A 19,755-nucleotide genomic window follows, 5' to 3' on the forward strand; every position below is an offset into this window, starting at 1 on the left:
TTTACTTTATAGACAATCTGTAATCTGACACCTTCAAACAGGTCCTCTAGCAGTATTCAGGCTCATGCAGACACCCGTGATCTCGATTTGATTTCAGACTGAAATACACAGACTGGCGAACTGAGTGTGACGGCTTCATTTATTTCTATAAGCCTGTCATACCTGGGTCTGGAGACCCTTGTCCAGTCCATACATTAGTGGTCTATTCTCGATCCGATTTGCACGGACATCTGTATGAGCTCTAAGGCCTCATCGAGACGTTCATTGTTCGTGTATTCTTGTACGGGTGCTATTGATGGTTTTCACGATAGTACTCATACCTGGCATAGTCTGAGGCCATTCACATATCTGTAATTTTTCACGGACCAAACAGTTTGCTTAAAATCACTGAGACATTACCGATTTTGATTCGACTATTGATTCAAAATCAGTAAAGTATGGGTCCATGAGAAAAATCAGACCACACCCATACTTGGGCCGATTTTGACTGACTCAGAAAGGGGAAGGTAAAAAAACTGACACTCGGACCAAATTCTGATCTAAGTCTGATCAAAATAATCTGTCAATTTTTCATACACGTTAACAAAAGGGATGTCTGAATAAGGTTTAAGCTGCATTAAGTGGTGAATAGACAAAGGTGGGGCAGGCTCTTAAGGGTATGTTTCCACAGTCCAGAAGCTCTGCGCTTTGGACGCAACGGATACTCTGCTTCGCCCAAAGCGTCGCCCCCTTTTGTACGTGCGGTGATTCCGGATGAGTTCATTGAGCACATGCAGAATCACCGCATCATATTCATAGACTGTGTTATTTTTCTTGCAGAGATGGAGCGTCTCCGCAAGATAAATAGACATGCTGCGGTCTAGAAAGACGCGCCACATGTGTGTATACGCTGGTAAGCCAGAGGCTTCCCTGTACGCATAGTGGATATGGGATTTCACAAAATCCCCTCCACTAAGCTGTAACATCTGGACGCTGCGGCTGTACGCAGCATCCAATCCGCAGCAAATACTGAGGAAAAACGCCACGTGGAAACATACCCTAAAGGGTATGTGCACACATCAGGATTTCTTGCAGAAATTTTCCTGACAAAATCCAAACATTTCTGCCAGAAATCCGCATGCGTTTTTTTTTTTGCGTTTTTTATGCGTTCTTTGTGCGTTTTTTTTTTTTTGGCGGATTTTTTGCGGAAATTTTGCGTTTTTTTTCCTGACACTCCAATTTCATGGGAAATTCGCAAAAAATCCGCAAAAATAATGAACATGTTGCTTCTTTTTCCGGAATGCGTTTTTTTTGCGGAAAAAACACAACATTTGCACAAAAAATGCAGAATGCAATCTAAATGATAGGATGCACAATGTATGCGTTTTTTATGCGGTATTATAGCGTTTTTATCGGGGAAATCCGCAAAACAAAAGCAAAAAATCCTGAAGAAATCCTGACGTGTGCACATACCCTAAGGGTTCCATGACTTGTGCCTCCTCGGCCCTCTAATATTGTCAGCATTACCAGCAGCAGACGCATTCCACACCTGAGCCTCAGGAAGTAGGCCGCTACAACACAGCACTGCCAGCCCCCGGTCATCTCCTCTAGCCCTCTGGAAGCTCAGAAGTACACTCGGTAGTGACATAGGCCATTCATGAAAGGCAGAAGTTTCATTGCTTAGTGACTACCTCGCCTCTGAGTTAATTTTCTGTGGTTCCTCCTTTGCACTAGCTTTGAATACCTTACCTAGGATAAGGTCTGCACGATTATTGCAGTGTTAAATCAAAGTCTCAAACTATCTTTTCACCTTTGGTTTACATTCTGTGAGCATCACTTTGTATGGCAGCACGCATAGAGGAGGGGTGATGAGCAAGTACCTGTGAAGACACCTGTCTGAGGTCTGACATAAGGGAAACCACAGACACTTAGGCTTCTAAAGCTTACAAAACATTGAAACTTTATAGAAGAAAGCAATGTGCAAGGGATCAAGCTCGGCTTTTCTTGTCAATAATTGACAGGCTATAGGGGTGGAGCAAAGGAGAAGTAAAAAAGAGACCGGGTACCTGCAGCTTCATGTGTATGAAAAGGCAGCTATTATAGACGGCTCTTTGAAGATTTAGGACTGGTAAGATATTCCTCTTTGGCAGATGAAAGAAGGCTTTTATTATCCACTCTGTTTGAAGATCTGAATATTATCACCTCCTTTAATTTCTTGGTTCGCTGTGCCCCCTCTTTTGTTTTGTTTTTGTTTAATCTCTCATGTGTTACAATGTTTAGGCCAAAACGGGTTGGTACAAAAGTAAAAAGATAGTCATTCAGCATTGTGTTTTATTGGATTTTCTAGCTAAGCACCAGTCACTTGAAAATATTTTATTTTTTTTAATTTATTTATTTTTTTCAAAAGTTATTAAAAACAGACAAAACTAGAAATATTTGAATTCCCTTCAGGAATCTAGTATGGGGCTCACTCAGTTCTCCAGAATCCTAATGGCAGATCTGTCTGTTCTTCAGTCAGTCATTGATAGGGTGGCACAGGAATTATGGCCTGATACCTTTAAGCACATTTTCCTATCGGTTTGGCAGCTACTGTAGGATGTTGACTATTGTTATGTTGTTATCCCCTAGGACCTAGGGCCTAGGTCACTGGAATCACTTCAGTGCTATAATATTGATGACCTGCCCTTGAGTCCTTGATTAGTGTGGCTGCCTGGTGTCCCACTCCTCTGATCTTATATGGATGACCTGCACTAAGGACAGGTCCTCAACTTTATGGTAGAGGAAAACCCCTTAGCACCTGAGCTTTTTTTGGTTTTGTGTTTTCGTTTTTTGCTCCCCTTCTTCCCAGAGCCATAACTTTTTTATTTTTACATCAATATGGCCATGTGAGGGCTTGTTTTTTGCGGGATGAGTTGTACTTTTGAACGACACCATTGGTTTTAGCATGTTGTGTACTAGAAAATGGGAAAAAATTCCAAGTGCGGTGAAATTGCAAAAAAAAGTGCAATCCCACACTTGTTTTTTGTTTGGCTTTTTTGCTATGTTCACTAAATGCTAAAACTGACCTGCCATTATGATTCTCCAGGTCATTACGAGTTCATAGACACCAAACATGTTTAGGTTCTTTTTCATCTAAGTGGTGAAAAAAAAAAATCCAAACTTTATTTAAAAAAAATAAAAAATTGTGCAATTTTCTGATACTCGTAGTGTCTCTATTTTTCGTTATCTCAGGTCAGGTGGGGGCTTATTTTTTGCATGCCAAGCTGACATTTTTAATGATCTATTTTGATCCAGATACGTTATATATATTTTTTTATTGATCGGGCGATTCTTAACGCGGCGATACCAAATATGTGTATGTTTGATTTTATTTTTATTGTTTTAATTTGAATGGGGTGAAAGGGGGGTGATTTGGACTCTAAGGCCATGTTCACACTTTGCGGCGTCCCTCTGCGGGTTCTCCCGCAGCGGATTTGATAAATTTGCAGGGCAAAACCGCTGCGGTTATCCCTGCAGATTTATCGCGGTTTGTTCCGCGGTTTCCGCTGCGGGATTACTCCTATACTATTGATGCTGCATATGCAGCAATATTCAGCATCAATAGTAATGTTAAAAATAATATTGGTTATACTCAACCTCTGACGTCGCGATCTCCTCGGCGCTGCACCCGGCGGTCCGGTTCCAAAGATGATGTGCGAGAAGGACCCTTCGTGACGTCACAGTCATGTGACCGCGACGTCACCGCAGGTCCTGTTCGCACAGCAACTCTGACCGGCCGGCCGCGTGCAGCGCTGAGAGGCGAGTATAACATGATTTTTTATTTTTATTCTTTTTTTTTAACCCAAATATGGTTCCCAGGGCCTGGAGGAGAGTCTCCTCTCCTCCACCCCGGGTACCACCCGCACATTATCCGCTTACTTCCCGCAACGTGGGCACAGCCCCATGCGGGAAGTAAGCGGTTCAATGCATTTCTATGGGTGCAGAATCGCTGCGATTCTGCACAAAGAAGTGACATGCTGCGGGTTGTAAACCGCTGCGTTTCTGCGCGGTTTTTCCCGCAGCATGTGCACAGCGGTTTGCGGTTTCCATAGGGTTTACATGTAAATGGAAACGCTATGGAAACTGCTGCGAACCCGCAGCATCAAAATCGCGGCGGTTCCGCGGTAAAGACCGCAAAGTGTGAACATGGTCTTATATATTTATTTTTTTATATTTTTAAAAACATTTTTTTTTTCTTTTGGCATGCTTCAATAGTCTCCATAGGAGACTAGAAGCTGCCACAACCCGATCGGCCCTGCTACATAGAGGCGGTGGTGCTCACAGCAAGCCAGCATTGAGAACCTTAGAGGTCTCCAGGAGACCTCAGGTTGTCATGCAAACACACCAGTGACCCATGATCACGTGACGCGGGGGCACCGGTGTGCGTATTTCCGGCGCGATGGATGGAAGTTCGATTTAAATTAAGCTGTCAGAGTTTGACAGCGGCATTTTACTGGTTAAAAGCCATGGGTTGATAGCGATGCCACCCGCGGCTATTGCGGGCTCATGTTAGCTGTTCAAAACAGCTGACATGTCCCAGTAAAGTTGTGGGCTCACCGCCAGAGCCTGCGTCAAAGGGAGGGAGTCCGACATCAGCGTACTATTACGCCAGTTGTCGGTAAGAGCTTAAAGCAATTTAATTAAACTTAAAGACATTGTCCACTACTTGGACAACTTCATCATACGCCTTGCTTGGCTCCCATAAAATAATAAAGCTTATACTCGCCTCCCATACCAGCGCCGTTCCCACAGTGTTGGCAGTCGCTCTCCTTGGGGCTCTTGTACAGTGTTGACACTAGCACCCAAGCAGCGCTGGCGTCACTGTCCCCGACTTCAGACAAATCTAAGATTAAGAGAAAGAGAGCAGCCGAAGCCCGGACTTCCTCTAAAACCCATTTACCCACCATATATTAAATAATGAGGAGTGCATGAATCCCAAAGTCAGAATTATTCTTTTTGTCTGATAGAACTTTTCAGCAACAAATTTCATAATTGCCTTGCAGACTTGCCATTGAAATGTAGACACCCGATTTTTCATGCAGGTCTTGGTGAGAAGGCATGGTGAGGCTCCTGACCCCTCTTAATCGGGCAAGGCGTGAAGTGCCACTCATCTCCATGTGCATCTCTCCGCAATCTTACGCCAACTTCATGCATTTGTATTTTTTAGATGGTATCTGCGACCTCATAGTTCAGATGATAACTGAGAGCAGAACCCCAACCTATCTGTAACTTCTGTTGTTCACCTTGGGTTTGTATTAGAGCACCCTATATAGTTCTTGGGGAACAGTCAAATTGGAATGATTGGATAATGGGTCACAACTTATTATTTGCTAATAATATAAACATTTTAGAAATGGAATATGCTCTATAGCATTATTAAAACAGCAAAAAAATGTTCCCCTTATCTGATTATGTAATGCAATATGGGGCTTTAGTATACTTACCAACTGTAGTATTCCCTACTTTCCAGTGCCGTTCAGGTCCTCTTTTAGGTCAATTGACCACTACCACCTTACCGGATCACACAAATGTATGTGAACGGGATGTCGCTGTCACAATGTTAGTGCATGGAGCTTTGTTCTGAGGCTCCATAGGCTTACATTGAGAAAGTAGCACTGCCTCATACAACAGTCCCTGCATAAGCCAGCAATAAAAAAGTGTGATGATGTGAGGTAGAAGAAGACTGAATTGGCACTGGAAACCAGGGAAGACTGAGATCGGGAAGTATATTACTGACCTATATTGCAATACATAATTAGAAATGGGAAAAGGATGTTGCTGAGTGCTTCATTAACACTGACAGAGTGTACCAGGGTGCCTGTGAAGTCATTTAACATGAACAATGTGTACTTACCATGCTCTTGAATGTTTTCTGTCTGTACTTTAAGCTAGAGGGAAGCAGCCAAGCAGGATGATTTCTGCAAGACCAGCCAACGTTCTAATGTGTATGGAGTGTCCCGATTCTCCTCTAACTACAATTTACAATGGGGGAATGAAGGATCATGCATGTTGGTTTCAACATGCCCAATCCTTTGCTGACAGAAGAATTTAGGCTCCATCAGAGGAGCCTGGCAGCCTCTGATCACCTTTCACCATTCAGAGTACATACACACTCAGCCAGGCATGACTGTGTATGTGATGGTTAGTAGAAATAGTTGTCGGCCAACAAACATTTTTTTTCAATGAAGAAATATTTCCTAAAATATAGACTGCCTAAATAGTTGTGTTCTGTTTACAACCACATGAAGAACAACAGACCAAGTTGCTTTTTGCCGTGATCAGGTAATTTCCAGGGCTGGTGAACAGTAGTCACTGTTGTAAAATTGATAGGAGGTGGAATTTGAGAGCAGGGATGACTGGAAATCTCTGATGGAAATTGTCTCTGTCTGAGACGCTTTTCTTTTAAGATGGAAACTGTTTACTTCACACAAAGGGATTGTCTGTAATCCTGGCTTCACCTGAACCAGGTAATGGTTTCTGCTGATGACATCAGTAAGTTCACCGAATACCAGGCATTTTCTGAATATCTTAGTCTTCCTTTTTAACTTGGTGTTTTTCTTGTTTTTTTTGTTGATTGATAAAAGTACAAATGTAGAGCTAGTTCAAGATAAGGGAATGCCAGGAGACCTCCAGGCTCAGCCTCCATTGTAGAGTTTTAGATATTACAGCTTTACAGTATCTGCACATTTATTGCTACTCATTGCAGTCTCCAATATAGTCCTGCCCCCAGGATTTGTCCTTTTTTTTGTGCACATTTTAGGGTCAGGCTATAGGTCACCGGGTTATAATATTAGTTGTTTAGTGTGCATGGAATGAACATTGATGAGTAATACTTTTCATATCTGAAATGTGAATGTAGAATTGTCACTGGATCCATAATGACTAGCTCCAATCTGATATTGGTCACCCTAAGTATTTCAGGGTATTTACTATAATGTGAGAGTTAGCGAATGATACATTTCTTCTTGCTACACAGACCTAAGGATACAGGTGGTGCTGCTGCGATTGTGTATTTATTGTAGAAGTGATACAAATTGATATTTCTTCTGTCCTCCATGTTCTGTCCTCTGTGCCTCCTCCATGTGCACTTTTCCCTCTCAGCAGAACATTTATGCAAAATTGGTGGGAAATCCTATGTTATCCCTCTCCACAAAACACTTATTTAGAGGACAGCGCTGTCTTTTGTAAATGGAGCAGTAGACTATTTGTGTGGTTCCTCTCAACTTAAGTAAATGGAAGCATACCTGTGCTCAAAACTCTGCCTGAGAACATTATGCAGATATAGGTGTGACATGGACTGACCAAGGACCGGCCACGGGTTTCCTGACCTGAGCATGCTAGTTTCATATATTTCTAAGTGGCTATGATGCTCAGGTCAGGAGACCCACAGCCAGTCTGTGCATTGCTCGGACAGTGTTGAACGGACATCTGCATGAGCCCTAAGGCAGGTTTCATGTGTTTCTTGCTTGTAAACCGTCTGTGATTTACATACGGGCAGTGGCTCTTCTAACCCAAGCTCAACGGCCTTATAGGCAAACTAGCTATTGAGTCCATCCTCGCCCGGATGGCAAGCATTTTTATGTGTACATTTTGTTCACTTTTTTTCAATAAAATGGCGCTGGAGATCGCGTTATGCACACACGCTGAGTCCAGCACCATTTTATTGAAATAATGTACTACGTCAAAGCAGTGTGCACGCCATAGTGTTAATGGTGATGGCCAACGCATTTGCACTGCTATTTTGACTTTTTAGTACAATTCTTCAATAAAATGGCGCTGGAGTCAGAGCATGCACATCCCACGATATCTGGAGTCCTTTTGTTGAAGACGCGGTCTGTGAATTCACATACAGTGTCTTCAATAAAATGGCGCCGTATTGCGGGATGGGCGACACACTGCGCAGGCGCTGCCCATCCCGGCTTCAGACAGAAAGACGCATCCACTGTTATATATATAAGATCTGAGGTTGTTGAGTCCAGTGATTGTGGTCCGTGCTCACTGTGAAACCAGCCTTAATAAGTAGTTACTAAAGAATTGTATTTTGTTGGTAGAATTAAAAAAACATTTTGTAGGTCTGTGGGATTATGAAGTTAATTCCACTTAAAAGGGTTGTCCTATAGTCAAATAATTTTTTAGGCATAAATTGTTTGAAAATAACAAATCAAGGCATGCTCACCATCCAGAATCTCTGCAGATACAGAATATGCTGCTCTGGAGGTACCATACACACTGGCTCTGAAAACGGTGTTTGCTTTGTTCAGAAGTCAGTCAGGTGAAAGGTAGAGCATATCGTAGGAAAAACATCCGATGATGTGCTCTTTTAATCTCCTGAGTGAACAACCCCATAAACCACTTGATGACATCGGCCATACATGTGAGGAGCTGCAGCAGGTGCTTTCCCGCTAACCACCGAATATGTACGGCTTGGCTATTGCGCAGGCTCACTCCAAGCGCCAGCGTGACCAGACACTCTGCAGCAATGCCCACTCCACTATCGGTGCTAGCGCTGATTGCAGGCATTTAACCCCTCTGATGCCGCTGTCAATAGTAACAGCAACATAGCAGAGGCAGGGCTCTCCCACTCTACACCAAGAGACCCTGGGATAAAAGATGGCCATGAGGTCACTCCGGTACGAAGTCCTGTATTTTTAAAAACATTTTAATTTTTTTGGCATGCTTCAATAATCTCCACGGGAGACTTGAAGCTGCCACAACCCAATGGCCTCTGCTACATGGACGCAATGATCATATCGCCTCTATATAGCAGAATTACTCACTTGCTATGAGCGCCGACCACTGGGTGGTGCTCACAGCTAGCCGACACTGACAACCATAAAGGTCTCCAGGAGACCTCCGGTTGTCATGCCAATACAGCGGTGACCAGCGATCACGTGACGCGGGTATTTCTTAACCATTTCGTACTATTGGATTAATAATGGATAGGTGTCAGAATTGACGCCTCTCCATTATTAACCTGACTTAATGTCACCTTACAATAGCAAGGTGACATTAACCCTTCATTACCCCATATCCCACCGCTACACGAGAGTGGGAAGAGAGTGGCCAAGTGCCAGAATAGGCGCATCTTCCAGATGTGCCTTTTCTGGGGTGGCTGGGGGCAGATGTTTGTAGCCAGGGGGAGGCAATAACCATGGACCCTCTCTAGGCTATTAATATCTGTCCTCAGTCACTGGCTTTACCACTCTGGCGGAGAAAATTGCGCGGGAGCCCACGCCAATTTTTTCCGCCATTTAACCCTTTATTTTACAAGCTACAGCGCCCAAATTTTGCACATACACACTACTAACATTAGTAGTGTGGAATATGCAAAAAAAAAAAAGGGATATGAGATGGTTTACTGTATGTAAACCATGTCTCATATCCTGTCGGGTTTGGGAAGGAGAAATGAAAAGCCGGCAATTGAATTACCAGCTTTTCTATAGAACACCGCTGCGTATTTCTCGCAAGTCACACTGCTGGTCCATGTGTAATCCGTATTTTTCTCGCCCCCATAGACTTTCATTGGTGATTTTTTTGTGCAATACGGTGACAAACGCAGCATGCTGCGATTTTCTACGGCCGTACAAGACCGTATAATACGGATCAGTAAAATACGGCTGATAGGAGCTGGGCCATAGAGAATCATTGGGCCGTGTGTTATGCGTATTTTACGGATTTATTTTCTGCACTCATACATCCGTAAAACTCGCCAGTGTGACGCTGGCCTTACCCTGTACTCAGTTTGTCCTCTATTCAGAGATGTCAGAGGTGCAGAAAGCTGATCGACAGCAGTTATATGCACACTTTAAATGATGGACACCGCCGAATGATAGGCCAGATGGCTTCACGTGTCTCCATCTGCATCATTATAGGGAATCTTCCGTTGTGGGTTATGTCTAAATCATGTATTTCAGATAATTACATCTCTGCAGGATAAATGTGAGCCAAGCTCTACTGCAATCTTTGGGAAGCAGAATGAACAAATGAACAGCGGGTGAAGAATAGGTTTTATTTTTTACATTATTCCTCATGCGGCGATTAGACAACTTTTTTTTCGGGTCGGTGCAATAACATTGATACCAGACTTATATCAGTTTTTTTGTGTTTGGCTGCGGTCACACACTAAAAAAATTTTTTGCATAACAGTTTTTGCATTGTCATTTTGAGAGGTATACTTTTTTTATATTTATATCGCAAGTCATGGCTTTTTTTTTTTTTTGCTGGACTAGTTGACGGTTTTATTGGTACCATTTTCAGTCAGAGAGCGTTTTTTGATTTTCTATCCTAATTTTTGAAGGACAGAATGAACAAAAACCAGCAATTCGATATTTAGAAAAAAAAAACCTTCTTGCCTAATTTGTTCACCCACTGCAACGGTCTGCATTGTATGCTGAGGCACAGCTGATGCGATGTAGTGTCGTCTTCTCGCTTGCTGTGCTCTATGAAGCACTAGCTCAAGCATGGAGGAGGGAGCTGACTGTTCCCTATCTATCATTGCATCCCGAGGATACGGATGTTGGGCACATACCACAGGAGGTATGCACCTGAAAATGGGCACAGCTGCAGTGTGGCCCAAACATTAAGTTGAGTGCGCACATCTTTTTTTCAGGCAGATTCCGCCTGGAACCTGTCTGAAAAGGCACCAAAAAGAATGAACATATGCACTGCAATGTAAAAACTCCTTGTTGTGCATAGATTCAGTCGTTTTGAACTTCTTTTAACTGTCTCATGCTGTGAAAGCCATGAACCTGCTAGAAGAAATGACTGGTCCACTCTTGTTGCATCTTTTTCTTCAGTGTCTCTCACTATTATACATAAAAAACAAAACACCATTATAAAACACATCCGATAAGACATTAAAAAGATGCTTCAGGAAAAACACTGCCAGCATTTTTTTTCTGAAGCATCTTTTTAAGGGCACATCGGCATCTATAAGACACATACCCTATAGACATTAGTTTTACATTTACTTACCATTGTTAAAAGGGTAAGCTATGTTTTTTAAACATTTATAGCGTTAACATGGGTAGTCTGCTCCCAGCAAATTGAGGATCTTGCCACTGAATGGATTGGCTTTGCCCGACTTAATGCTGAGTTCAGTGGCTGCTGGGTATTGCAGCTCCGCTCCTATTCTTTTGATAGAAGATGTTCTGCCGTGCACTTTAGAGCTCTGTTCAAGGTGTTTACATCCGACCACTGCCAGAACAAAGAACATCCGATCTGTGGGGGTACTGGGTTTTTTATCCCCCATCGATCTTATATTGATGATGTATGGCATGGAGTTCATCAATATGCTGTGACCAGAAAACCCCTTTAAACCAACATTACAATATTCTGTTCGGACTGTATTTGAAAGCATTATAAACTTAATGAGCACCTTTTTCTGGAAATTCATAGATCGGAATATTCATCTCATTCTGGTAATTGTTAGTGATGAGCGAGTATACTCGTTACTCGAGATTTCCTGAGCACGCTCGGGTGTCCTCCGAGTATTTTTTAGTGCTCGGAGACTTAGTTTTTATTGTCGCAGCTGAATGATTTACATCTGTTAGCCAGCATAAGTACATGTGGGGATTCCCTAGCAACCAGGCAACCCCCACATGTACTTATACTGGCTAACAGATATAAAACATTAAGCTACGGCAATAAAAACTAAATCTCCGAACACTAAAAAATACTCGGAGGACCCCCGAGTGTACTCGGGAAATCTCGAGTAATGAGTATATTCGCTCATCACTAGTAATTGTACATAAGATGTTTCTCAGACATTAAACAGTAAAACTTGGTTATCCCATAGCCTGGCATTTCCTGGTGGTTAAGCCTGGGAAAAGCTGCCTTTTTGACCATTTCCTTTATCACGGGATTATACTATTAGGAGTCTAGAGATATCGTTGGATCTTTACGCATTTAAACATGCTTGTTAATACAGTATGTAAAAGATGAAGATATAAGGCTTTCGTGTTTTAAAAAAAAAAACTGTAGAAGAATGAATTTTGTCCAGAGCACTGTATAAATCTAAATCCTTTCTTTTATAGAAAAGTGTATATATGATCCAAAAAAACAAGTTTTTCACCCAAATATACAGTGGGGAAAATAAGTATTTGATACACTGCTAAGGCTGGTTTCACATTTGCATCTGTGTGCGCAGCGTACAATCCGCATGCGTCATGCGTATATATCTTTAACATGGTGTACGCATGGACATGCGTTTGTATGCGTTCGCATGCTTTTGTGCATGCATGTGAATGAGTGCATTCAAAAACGCATTACTGTCTATGGGAATGCATGCGTACCCATGCATTCGATGAACTTGCGTACTTCGGACTGCGCATGTCCAGGAACTGTTTTGAGACACACCCTCCTGGAAATATTGAACGCATGCTCATAAAAGCGCAAACGCAAGCAAAAACGCATGCAAACGCTGCGTTTTTTTGTCATAATGCGTAAGCTGATGCAAATAAAAACTCTGCGTTAGCATGCGGTTGTGGATGATACGCTGTGCACATAGACGCAAAGGTGAAACTAGCCTAATTTTGCAAGTTTTCCCACCTACAAAAAATGGAGAGGTCTATAATTTTTATCGTAGTTGCACTTCAACTGCGAGTGAGAGACAGAATCTAAAAATAAAACCCCCAAAAATCACTGTATGATTTAGAAATAATTAAATTGCATTTTATTGCATAAAATTTGATCAGCTAAAAACCAACAATTCTGGCTCACAGACCTGACAGTCTTTCTTTAAAGAGCACTCCTGCAATGGATCCATTTTATACATGAATTTAATTTTTTAACTGAATTCCTGAAGACACGTGTTAATGTAACTGTATTACAAGGTTGGGCTCCAGTGATAATAAAAAAGAGAATAATCTGCTTGAAGATCTCACACGCACTTTACATATTGTCCAAGCCAGAACGTCTTTGTAGATTAAGTACGGTAAGCGTACAGATCTTTTTATGTTCCATTGATAAATGTTTCCTATAGATGAGAAAATATACATTTTTCTTATTACAATACCTTCTAGGATGTTTGGAGCATTATTCACATAAAATTCTGATTTACCAATCCGTTGTGTGTAGTTTTTATACCTTGGTGTTCTTAAAAGGTAGCCTTCAGTCTCCTGTAACACTGCTTTGCTCTAAGAGTGTCATCAACCTCCAATCCCAAACAGTGGGAACGTCTGGTTAATGCACAAGTCCTGACATTATGTAATCCGGACATTTGTCTTTTATACAGTGTGTGCACAAACAAGGCAGTGATTAAATGATCCGCCATAGCAAATTACATTAGTGAAACCTTAAGGATGGACCCCGTGTCTCCCTTTTGACCTCAGGAGCTGGTATTGTCTTGTGTGACCTATTGTAACTGAAGTAATTGCATATACTTTTGTCTTCTCTCAGCAGAGTTTCTTTTATTTATATAGACTCTGGGAAATCTAATTTGTGTGTTCTGGTAGAAAAGTATAATTTATCTTTCTAATATCTTATATTTCTACACAATTTTCCACCTGAAAGCTGAAATCTGAACTTTATTTGAGCACATTCATGCTTTACATATGTACCGGGGCCCTTCTCTAACCTTATAGCAGTTCAATACTAGGTAACAGTCATGGAGCTAACCATATTTCTGGACATAATACCTGCTCTAAATTATGTATAATAAATGATTACATTACTAGGCTAGTTGTTAAATAATAGGATATGCTGTAATACGCTTCAAATCACTTCATTTACAAATGTAATAAAAATTTAATTCCCTTTCTTAAAGGGAACCTGTCACTCCCAAAATCGATGAAGAGGTAAGCTCACCGTCATCAGGGGCTTATCTACAGCATTCTGTAATGCTGTACATAAGCCCCCGATGTATCCTGAAAGAGGAGAAAAAGAGGTTAGATTATACTCACTCCCGCTGCGGTCTGGTCCGATGTGTGCCTCAGATCCACTCCAGCGCCTCCTATTTTCATTCCATGACGTCCTCTTCTCGTCTTCACACTGCGGCTCCGGCGCAGGCGTACTGATTTGCCCTGTTGAGGGCAGAGCAAAGTACTGCAGTGCACAGGCGTCGGGCCTCTCTGACCTGTCCCGGCGCCTGCGCACTGCAGTACTTTGCTCTGCCCTCAACAGGGTAGACAAAGTACGCCTGCGCCGGAGCCGCGGCGTGAAGACAAGAAGAGGACGTCATAGAATGAAGATGGGAGGCGCTGTACTGGACCTGAGACGCCCATCGGAGCGGGACCGACCCAGGGTGAGTATAATCTAACGTCTTTTTCTCCTCTTTCAGGATACAACGGGGCTTATCTACAGCATTACAGAATGCTGTAGATAAGCCCCTGATGACGGTGAGCTTACCTCTTCATCGATTTTGGGGGTGACAGGTTCCCTTTAAGTAGAATCTGTAACCATGCAAATATTTCCATACAACTATTCTGTACTTAATACTGCATTCAACTTTCCATTTTTTCACCTTATTCTGACAATTGTTTTACAGTTTCAGAAAACTTCTGTTCCCTGGCTGCTGTTTCTTTAACCCCTTCCCGACCCATGACGCCTATGCGGCGTCATGGAATGATCGCGTCCCTGCAGATCGGGTGAAGGGGTTAACTCCTATTTTACCCGATCTGCAGGGAGAGGGGGAGTGGTACTTCAGCCCAGGGGGGGTGGCTTCACCCCCCCGTGGCTACGATCGCTCTGATTGGCTGTTGAAAGTGAAACTGCCAATCAGAGCGATTTGTAATATTTCACCTGAAAAACTGGTGAAATATTACAATCCAGCCATGGCCGATGCTGCAATACCATCGGCCATGGCTGGAAAACCTGAAGTGACCCCCCCCACCCCACCGATCGCCCCCCCAGTGCTCCGTTATGGGGTCCGGTCCCCTCCGTCCTGTGCTCCGCTCCCCCGTCCTCCTGCCCGCTCCCCCCTGCTCCTATGTCACCCCCCGGTGCTCCGACGCCCCCCCCCGTGCCCCGATCTCCCCCCCCTTATACTTACCTAGGCTCCCGGTGTCGGTCCGTCTCCTCGCTGGGCGCCGCCATCTTCCAAAATGGCGGGCGCATGCTCAGTGCGCCCGCCGAATCAGCCGGCTGGCTGATTCATTACAGGTACATTTTGATCGCTGTGGTAGGTTCTAACACAGCGATCAAAATAAAAAAATAATAAATAAACCCCCCCCCTTTATCACCCCCATAGGTAGGGACAATAATAAAATAAAGAAAATATTTTTTTTTCTTTTTCCACTAGGGTTAGGGTTAGAACTAGGGTTAGAACTAGGGGTAGGGTTAGGGGTAGGGTTATGGCATGTGCACACAGAGCGGATCGGCCGCGGATCGGCAGCGGATCGGCAGCGGATCGGCCGCGGATCCGCAGCGGATCCGCAGCGGATCGGCCGCGGATCCGCAGCGGATCGGCCGCGGATCCGCAGCGGATCGGCCGCGGATCCGCAGCGGATCGGCAGCGGATCCGCGGCCGATCCGCTGCGGATCCGCTGCCGATCCGCTCTGTGTGCACAGCGGATCGGCCGCGGATCCGCAGCGGATCGGCCGCGGATCGGCCGCGGATCCGCAGCGGATCCGCAGCGGATCGGCCGCGGATCCGCAGCGGATCGGCCGCGGATCCGCAGCGGATCCGCAGCGGATTGGCCGCGGATCCGCAGCGGATTGGCCGCGGATCCGCAGCGGATTGGCCGCTGCGAATTCGAAGCAGTTTTCCATCAGGTTTACAGTACCATGTACACCTAAGGAAAACCAAATCCGCTGTGCCCATGGTGCGGAAAATTCCGTGCAGAAACGCTGCATTGTATTTTCCGCAGCATGTCAATTCTTTGTGCGGATTCCGCAGCGCTTTACACCTGTTCCTCAATAGGAATCCGCAGGTGAAATCCGCACAAAAAAACACTGGAAATCTGCTGTAAATCCGCAGGTAAAACGCAGTGCCTTTTACCTGCAGATTTTTCAAAAATCGTGCGGAAAGATCTCACACGAATCCGCAACGTGGGCACATAGCCTTAGGTTTAGGGTTGGAATTAGAGTTAGGGTTGGAATTAGGGCTAGGGTTTGAAATAGGGTTAAGATTAGGCTTGTGGTTAGGGTTACGGATAGGGTTAGGGGTGTGTTGGGGTTACAGTTGTGGTTAGGGTTGGGATTAGGGTTACGGTTGGGATTAGGGTTAGGATTAGGGTTGGAATTAGGGTTACGGGTGTGTTGCGGTTAGGGTTGTGGTTAGGGGTGTGTTGGGGTTAGGGTTGTGATTAGGGTTATGGCTACAGTTGGGATTAGGATTAGGGGTGTGTTGGGGTTAGTGTTGAAGTTAGAATTGAGGGGTTTCCACTGTTTAGGCACATCAGGGGTCTCCAAACGCAACATGGCGCCACCATTGATTCCAGCCAATCTTGCGTTCAAAAAGTCAAATGGTGCTCCCGCCCTTCCAAGCCCCGACGTGCGCCCAAACAGTGGTTTACCCCCACATTTGGGGTACCAGCGTACTCAGGACAAACTGGGCAACAACTGTTGGGGTCCAATTTCTCCTGTTACCCTTGCAAAAATAAAAAATTACTTGCTAAAACATAATTTTTGAGGAAAGAACAATTATTTTTTATTTTCACGGCTCTGCGTTATAAACTTCTGTGAAGCACTTGGGGGTTGAAAGTGCTCACCACACATCTAGATAAGTTCCTTCGGGGGTCTAGTTTCCAAAATGGGGTCACTTGTGGGGTGTTTCTACTGTTTAGGCACATCAGGGGCTCTGCAAATGCAATGTGATGCCCGCAGACCATTCCATCAAAGTCTGCATTTCAAATGTCACTACTTCCCTTCCGAGCCCTGACGTGTGCCCAAACAGTGGTTTACCCCCACATATGGGTTATCAGCGTATTCACAACAAACTGGGCAACAAATATTGGGGTCCAAATTCTCCTGTTACCCTTGTGAAAATAAAAAATTGCTTGCTAAAACATCTTTTTTGAGGAGAGAAAAATGATTTTTTATTTTCACGGCTCTGCGTTGTAAACTTCTGTGAAGCACTTGGGGGTTGAAAGTGCTCACCACACATCTAGATAAGTTCCTTCGGGGGTCTAGTTTCCAAAATGGGGTCACTTGTGGGGGGTTTCTACTGTTTAGGCATATCAGGGGCTCTGCAAACGTAACATGATGCCCGCAGACCATTCCATCAAAGTCTGCATTCCAAAACGTCACTACTTCCCTTCCGAGCCCCGGCATGTGCCCAAACAGTGGTTTACCCCCACATATGGGGTATCAGCGTACTCAGGAGAAACTGGACAACAACTTTTGGGGTCCAATTTCTCCTGTTACTCTTGCAAAAATAAAAAATTCTGGGCTAAAAAAATATTTTTGAGGAAAGGAAACACATTTATTATTTTCACGGCTCTGCGTTATAAACTTCTGTGAAGCACTTGGGGGTGCAAAGTGCTCACCACACATCTAGATAAGTTCCCTTGGGGGTCTAGTTTCCAAAATGGAGTCACTTGTGGGGAGTTCCTACTGTTTAGGCACATCAGGGACTCTGCAAACGCAACCTGATGCCCGCAGAGCATTCCATCAAAGTCTGCATTTCAAAACGTCACTACTTTCCTTCCGAACCCCGACGTGTGCCAAAACAGTGGTTTACCCCCACATATGGGGTATCAGCGTACTCAGGAGAAACTGGACAACAACTTTTGGGGTCCAATTTCTCCTGTTACCCTTGGGAAAATAAAAAATTGTGGGCTAAAAAATCATTTTTGAGAAAAGAAAAATTATTTTTTATTTTCATGGCTCTGCGTTATAAACTTCTGTGAAGCACCTGGGGGTTATAAGTGCTCACTATGCATCTAGATAAGTTCCTTGGGGGGTCTAGTTTCCAAAATGGGGTCACTTGTAGGGGAGCTCCAATGTTTAGGCACACAGGGGCTCTCCAAACGCGACATGGTGTCCGCTAACGATTGGAGCTAATTTTCCATTCAAAAAGTCAAATGGCACGCCTCCCCTTCCGAGCCTTGCCGTGCACCCAAACAGTGGTTTACCCCCACATATGAGGTATCGGCATACTCAGGAGAAATTGCCCAACTAATTTTAGGATCCATTTTATCCTGTTGCCCATGTGAAAATGAAAGAATTGAGGCTAAAAGAAATTTTGTGTGAAAAAAAAGTACTTTTTCATTTTTGCAGATCAATTTGTGAAGCACCTGGGGGTTTAAAGTGCTCACTATGCCTCTAGATGAGTTCCTTGGGGGGTCTAGTTTCCAAAATGGGGTCACTTGTGGAGGAGCTCCAATGTTTAGGCACACAGGGGCTTTCCAAACGCGACATGGTGTCCGCTAACGATGGAGATAATTTTTCATTCAAAAAGTCAAATGGCGCTCCTTCCCTTCCGAGCCTTACCATGTGCCCAAACAGTAGTTTACCCCCACATGTGAGGCATTGGTGTACTCAGGAGAAATTGCCCAACAAAATTTAGGATCCATTTTATCCTGTTGCCCATGTGAAAATGAAAAAATTGAGGCTAAAATAATTTTTTTGTGAAAAAAAAGTACTTTTTCATTTTTACGGATCAATTTGTGAAGCACCTGGGGGTTTAAAGTGCTCACTATGCTTCTAGATAAGTTCCTTGGGGGGTCTAGTTTCCAAAATGGGGTCACTTGTGGGGGAGCTCCAATGTTTAGGCACACGGGGGCTCTCCAAACGCGACATGGTGTCCGCTAAAGATTGGAGCCAATTTTTCATTGAAAAAGTCAAATGGCGCTCCTTCCCTTCCGAGCCCTGCCGTGCGCCCAAACAGTGGTTTACCCCCACATATGAGGTATCAGCGTACTAAGGACAAATTGGACAACAACGTCCGTGGTCCAGTTTCTCCTTTTACCCTTGGGAAAATAAAAAAATTGTTGCTAAAAGATCATTTTTGTGACTAAAAAGTTAAATGTTCATTTTTTACTTCCATGTTTCTTCTGCTGCTGTGAAACACCTGAAGGGTTAATAAACTTCTTAAATGTGGTTTTGAGCACCTTGAGGGGTGCAGTTTTTAGATTGGTGTCACTTTTGGGTATTTTCAGCCATATAGACCCCTCAAACTGACTTCAAATGTGAGGTGGTCCCTAAAAAAAATGGTTTTGTAAATTTTGTTGTAAAAATGAGAAATCACTGGTCAAATTTTAACCCTTATAACTTCCTAGCAAAAAAAAAATTTGTTTCCAAAATTGTGCTGATGTAAAGTAGACATGTGGGAAATGTTATTTATTAACTATTTTGTGTCACATAACTCTCTGGTTTAACAGAATAAAAATTCAAAATGTGAAAATTGCGGAATTTTCAAAATTTTTGCCAAATTTCCGCTTTTTTCACAAATAAACTCAGAAATTATCGACCTAAATTTACCACTAACATGAAGCCCAATATGTCACGAAAGAACAGTCTCAGAACCGCAAGGATCCGTTGAAGCGTTCCTGAGTTATTACCTCATAAAGGGACACTGGTCAGAATTGCAAAAAACGGCAAGGTCATGAAGGGGTTAAAAAAAAAAATAAAACCCACTGTGCTTTACTCGCCCTCCCAAGGTACAGCGCTGAATCTTCACCACTACTCCCAGTGTCTGTTATTGTCAACATCTCTGGCATCATGTCAACTGCACTGCATTCAATAACTGAGCTCAGTGGCTTTTCCCTAGTTGTACGAACTGCTCAGCGCCATTGAGCTCACTGATTTCCTGCAGCAATGTCACGCCAGCGCTTCAGACAATAAGACAATAAGAAG

General features: G+C 43.6%; 1 protein-coding gene across 3 annotated transcripts in view; it reads left to right on the forward strand.

Moving 5' to 3' along the window:
* ATG5 (autophagy related 5) overlaps window positions 1-19,755 on the forward strand; it is a 294,450-nt gene that overhangs the window by 259,607 nt on the left and 15,088 nt on the right. The gene's annotated exons all lie outside the window — the stretch shown is intronic.

This window comes from Ranitomeya variabilis, chromosome 2 (assembly GCF_051348905.1).
Source record: "Ranitomeya variabilis isolate aRanVar5 chromosome 2, aRanVar5.hap1, whole genome shotgun sequence".
Classification (NCBI taxonomy): Eukaryota; Metazoa; Chordata; class Amphibia; order Anura; family Dendrobatidae; genus Ranitomeya; species Ranitomeya variabilis.